We start from the raw sequence: 6,757 nt of genomic DNA, 5'->3' as shown, positions 1-6,757 counted from the left end.
CCATAATCAGGTCATGGTGGGATATTTGGCATAAATTTATATTAAAGAATCCAATCTTGGTCTGACTTGTGGCATTGGAAATAAGACTTAAAATCCTAATACATGACCTAATTTTAGACATTGGGAGGCAGAAATTTTAGAAATAAAATAGTTTCAATATCAAGCTCCAAAAAGCAAGAAGAAAAAGGTGTGTATTTTTTAAAATTTGCATAAGTTTTGTTTGAAAAATCAGTCTGAAGTAATTCAAAGGGCATAGTAAAGAATAGATATCATTATTTGGTTCTAATATGCCTCGAAACAAAACAAAAAATGGATACTCCTAGTAAAAAATCAGAAATGTTTGCTATGACACATGAAGAAGAGGAAGAAATGCAACATGATATATCAAAATTATGCAACCAAGTGCAACAAATGTTTCTCTCGCAAAGAGTAACCAAAAATGAAATGGAAGCTAAGATGGATGGTTTGAAGAATGGTTTAAAAATAGACATGGAAGGTTTAAATGATGGATTAAAAGAAGACATGAAAGGTTTGAAGGATGGATTAAAAGCAGACATGGAAAGTTTGAAGGAAGGTTTAGAAAAGTTGCTACAAGAAATGTTTCCTAATGGTTAAAAGGTATTCCATGAAACTCGTGATGAAAACAAAAGGAATGTTAATCATTATTTTAAAGACTCTAAATTTGTATTGAATACCAACCACATTCCAAAGATCGATATGAGAAAGTTTGATGGCAAGGATCCAGTAACATGGATACTACAGATGGAGCAATATTTTGATTTACAAGATGTGCAACACACACAAAAGGTATGCATTACATATTTATATTTGGAACCCAATAATTTTGTATGGTATTGATGGCTTTGTTCTTGTAAACCACTTGTCATTTGGTAAATTATTATGGAGGAAATGATAACGCATTATGAGGATACAAAGATCAACACCTTCTTTAGCCAATTGATAAATCTCAAACAAAAGGGTTCAATGATGGAGCTTATTGAGGATTTCCAAAAATTGAATATCATGGTAACTAATATTCTAGAGGAGCATATGATTGATGTCTTCATAGGGACTTTAAAGGATAACAGCCAACATGAGGTTCACCTTTGGGAACTTGATTCATTGGAGAAGGCATTCAGGGTGGCAAGAAAAGTCGAAAGCAAAATTATGGCAACAAGGAAGTCTACCACTCACAACTATAAAGATGGAATTGTTGTTGCTCCAACCCTTCCAAATACTACAAGGTTGAAACCACTACAATTGAAGGAAAAAAGAGCAAAAGGGCTTTGTTACAGTTGTGATAGAAAATACACTAAAGGTCATAAGTGTGTTGAGAATAAATTGTTTTACATAGATTGTGAATATGAGGAGGAAAAGGAACAAGAAACATCAAAACAAGAGGATACACACCAGTGTAACACCCTCCTCCCACATCTACCCAAGTAACTGGCCAACTGGGGTAAACATGTGACGAGAAGTTACTATAATATGATTTGACTCCCTATGTGTCAGTTAAGGAAGTGGAACTGGCAGAACAAATCACACGGACCTTCCACACCAACAGCATCAAACCCTTGGACGCTCCCTTGATATGGACAAGGGTGCATTTGGGAGGCTCCAGAAGCTCCCACGGCAAGGGAAAGGGAGATTTTGAGGACTTTTTCCCCAGTGTTGTGCCTGCAACTCCGGGATTTGTGCCACTTTTTCAGGACTAGATCCCATGTCATTGCCCAGAACTCAATGATGCCTTTAGTGATGAAATTTCACAGTGGAACAAATATACATTTGAAAAAACATCAACAAGGACTAGATTGGACCCCTACTAACCATGACATGCATTTCGTCAAACATGTCACAAACATGAAAGCTATAAGTCTTAATATCGTAACTGAGCATAGCGATCTTATACTTATCTAAGAATCACTAAGAAGCATTTATGCCTCAAAAAATTAGCTGCAATTTCATATATTAGGCCATAGATACATTGTTCATTCACTTAAAAGTAAAAACGTCATGAGAGCCATACATATCAATTGTCATAATACATGTTCATAACCAGCATAATAGCAACAGAAATACCAAGGAAACAACAACCATATAATCCATATGTAAACCAGTATAATACTCATGAATTAACAAGGAGAAATAAGCTCATAGTAATGATGCAAAGGCCAACCAGGCTTGGGAATTCCATGAACCACCCGACCATAGACATGGTTGAGCCAAATCTCTCTTCATCCAGTCACCCATGTGCCATATTCCAATCATGGATGTGGGATCCCATGGAACAATCCATCAAAATCGAACCATGGCTTCCAGAGGCCAAACCACCTCAATCCATCAAACGATGATTCAACCTCACAGTCAGACATCACAAACCATCACCAGGTTGGTCTCTACCCAAGCCTTCTAGGGCCCCAGAGCATTTATTCCAACCAAGATTTCCAGGACTAGTAACTGAACCCACAGCTTCTGCCGAGCTTCCAGAGTATTTGTCCAACTAGGCTTCCAGGACTAGTAACTCAACCCACCAAGGGCTTCCAAAGAATTTTTCCAACCAAGGATTCCAGGACTAGTAACTCAACCTAAGTTGTTACATGGCTTCCAAAGTGTTTGTCCAACCAAGGCTTATAGGAACTAGTAACTCAACCCAAGCTAAAGGAAACATGAGAACCAACCAGAAAAACAAAGAAATGAACCCACAACACCATGGCTATCCCGGAAATGGAAAGGCTAGGAAAATACACTTTCAATCCAGGAAATCCTCCATGCCAATGACAAATTATGACTAATAAACCACATGCATGCCAAAAATAGTGAGGAAAACATACTTGCAACTCGGTACCTGCAAGAAAAACTCATTGTAGTTGTTAATATTGATGTCCTCTTATGTTTTCCTGCTCTTCCTTTGCCTTCTTGCTCCAAGCATCCAAGTATGCCACACTCTCCAAGAGTGCTTAAAAAACTCTAAGTGTCCAAGAGTATGAGAGAGAGAGAATCGAACGAGAGCTCCAAAATTGAACTGACAAAAGGTTACACTTACCAAGCCTACTTACTGATCCTCATAACATTTTTTATTAATGAGGCCTCTATTTTCTTCATTTTCCATTATTTTACTTCATTTTCCTCCTCACATGAAATGTGTGACTTTTCACCTTTCTTTTCTCATAATTGCCATTATTTTCATAAATAAATGTGCCAAATAATACCTTTTGCCTTTCCAAAGCCTTTTTCATTTCCTTTGCCAATTTCCTTTAGCCATAATAACTGAAATGAACACCCACTAGGATGTTTTTCCCACCATTCATCTTGGAATATGCGTCCCATGACCATGGTCTTATATATATTTTTACATGGATTTTTTACCAGGGTTGTTACAAAACCCTCCCCCTTGGGGGAACACCGTCCTCAGTGTTCAATGACAACTATAACCAACAAGATTGTTGAAAACCAAAACATACTTCCCATGGAGATTTATAGCACAGCTCATTGCAGTATTTAAAATTACCACTGTTGAAAATATGACAAGCATACTGCTTACTGGAGCTTTATAACATAGCTCATTATAATATTTACAATAACAACTACATATACTTATACACATTTTCTTCAACTGGAAAATATCCATACTGTCTATGGAGCTTTATAAATCCATATCGATACAATATTTACAATGATATACACATACACACATTTTCTCAACCAACAAATAAAATGATACGATGCCCGTATCAATAAACAAGGCAATCCAGTGGCTCACAACTCCACCCTCAAAACTAGTACCAGATTCACCTCCTTCCCAGGAAGTCTAGAATCCGTTATCAAGTCAAAGTTGCATCCAATTTCTAGTGCTATAATTATGCACCACTTGTCCTCTCAATGAACAAATGTCAACTCATTGTTACAGGACACACTCCTAATGTGCATCTGATTCCATCTGGAAATGTTAATGACCAAAACAAATCCATCCCCGACATTCCCTTCTCTACTACATAGTCCCTCGAGAAATTTGGTCACCCCCTTCTGTGCAGTCACACACCTTCCAAGTTTCGCTGGCACCCCCATCTCGGGTAGTCCATCCCTCGGCAAGGTTTCCTCGCATTGGAAGGTCCAAAAACCAAGGCATATCCTTGCCTTAAAACCATCATACCAGTCATAGCATGCTCATGGAAATCAATGGACACTATTGGGTACCAATGTCCCACAATGGCCCTGTTCCTGAATCCTTTACCAACATACTGTTGCATGTTCCAATTCCTTTTTCTATTGCTGCTAATGCTTTTCGTCAAATTCGACCACCCAACCCGGGCATTTCCCATGCTTTCCAATACCAAGCCCATAACTATCATTAGATTTAAAATAAATTGAAATAACTTTGAATCATACCTCATTAGTGGCCCGTCAATAAGGTACACTTGCAATTTTTTTTTATTCTTGTGACAACAAGTCATACTAACATCTTTGACCAAATCATCACGTATAAACATATCACATCAGTAATGGTTTGTAGATTTTTGTGGTGTGGTTTTTATGAGTCTACATTCGGATATTCCACAATCTTCATTTTCATGTTGTCTACATTTCAAGTCTAGAACAAGACTCACAAAAATCACATCAGGTTAGTTCAGAAAACAACCATCATAGATCAAAATCATAAATCACATGTAACCATCATAAACCAAAATCATAGATCACATGTAATCATCATAGACCAAAATCATAAATCACATGCATAATAAAACTGAAATAAAATATTGATACTTATCCTTTAATCAATCCTTAGCTTCTACCTTTGTCCTTATTCTGTACACACTGGATCGATTTCCACACTCGAAAAACACCTAGTGCCTTCTGTTGAGCCCGAAACTTGCATCTTCCCTATACACCTTTCTAGCCTTTTTCCATTTACCTGGACCTCCTAAGCTGTCAAATCATTGCATAATAGTTGAAAAAGAGCATATAAAGTGGTTTCCTAACTATGTCTTGTGTCTGCTGTTTGAATTAGATTTTTGCTCATTCAGCTGCGGAATCTTGTCACTTTCCGCAGCCAGTTCAACTTTCTGCAGCCTTTTTGTTAAATTCTATGTTACAGGTGTCTTCAGGCAAATCCAGCCACATGGGCAAGTTGCAAATGACGTGGACATGGACCGAGTCCTATTGGCTCAGTCGAATCCATCAAAGAAGGCCGTGGTCAAAGATAGTCAAGCGGTGGTCAACCTAAGAGTCCTACGGTGACAGAACTCTGTTTTTCACCACGTGAAGACTTGCGTGGCCGTTCCTAAATCTCAGGAGACATGTTAACACCTGTGGACTGCTCCATGAACCGAATCCAACAGCCACCCTCCATAGATTTAATCTTCATGGCAGCCATAATGCTAGATTCCTGGACGTGGTTGTTCACGTGTCTTTTATCAGCACAGATTTTAGGAAAGTAGTTATGTCATCCTCTGTTATAAATAAAGCATTCTCATACGCATAGTAGCTAGCTTTTGTAATGTAATTTTGACTGTCAACGAGCCCACTGTGACGTGACTTTATTTCTGTGTTATGATTGCATTTTAATACATGAGAAGACTCTGTTTATAAGCCCAATTCGTGGTTGATTGCTGATTGCCCGAGGTTGTGCAGAGGGCCCCTGTACACACCGAGGTTTTGTTAATTGCTGTATAGTTTCATGCTCTATTTCTTTACGTTCTTTATGCTATAATCATTCACTTGTATATATTGCACTACTTATGGTATTCACGTTGATTGTTGTCCATAGTTTTTATGCTTTCTAATACTGTTAACTGATCAGTGTCTTTGTTTCATATTACAGTAGGCAGCCCGGGCATTTGCACGTAGTTTTATAATGACTAATGACATGGACTTATTCTTGTCCTTCTGCTAATTTATTTTTCTTAGTTCTAGTTCCAGCACTGTTTTATTATTTCAGTTTTGCTCATTTACTTTTCTGCAAGATAAATATTAAATTACTCATGTCATTTTTAGTTACCTCCGAAAGCCATAGCGAGACTAATGGTGAGGGATTGAAGTATGAGTGTGTAATTTGATATTAGTTTATTTTTCTGCAATATTAGTTATTGAATTGCTCATGTCATTTTCAGTTACCTCCGAAAGCCAGAGCGAGACGAATGGTGAGGGATTGAAGTATGAGTGTGTAGTTCAATGTTAGTTTTATTTTCTGCAAATTAGATATCAGATTTCTCAAGTTGTTTATGATTACCTCCGAAAGCCAGAGCGAGACGAATGGTGAGGGGTCAGAATATGAGTTGATGTAATTTGATTTTAGTTTACTTTGCTTGCAAATTTTGAATTTCTTTGAGTTTAGTTTCTTTTATATTTATGCAGCATCAAGGATACTGGGTTTCATGATCAATGGTTCACTGTTTGTTTAATTAGAATAGTGGCATATCTTCATTCTCTTTTAGGAATTAATTTCATCATTGCATGTTTTAAAACCTTTTTGCAAGCTGGAAGTTTTGGAAATCATTTTAAAAGACATCATTGCCTTGAACATTTTTATCCATACTTGACTTTTAGAACTGCCATCTCACATTAGGGAATCAACAAAGATAAACCCAAAAACAAACTAAAAACCAAAAACGACAAAAAAAAGTAAGAAATTGGTTATCTTGCATATATAGTGCACCTCACTTCAATAGTTTACGACTCCCGGATTGACAATTAATATAGCAATTTAGGACACTCTAAATTGACCAAACATTTTGGCACCGTTGCCGGGGAAGTGAAACTA

This window comes from Pinus tabuliformis, chromosome 9 (genome assembly GCF_031772625.1).
Source record: "Pinus tabuliformis cultivar Carrire ecotype Pingquan chromosome 9, CPIR1, whole genome shotgun sequence".
Taxonomy (NCBI): domain Eukaryota; kingdom Viridiplantae; phylum Streptophyta; class Pinopsida; order Pinales; family Pinaceae; genus Pinus; species Pinus tabuliformis.
The sequence above is the reverse complement of the archived record's forward strand: the minus strand, read 5'-3'. Positions refer to the sequence as shown.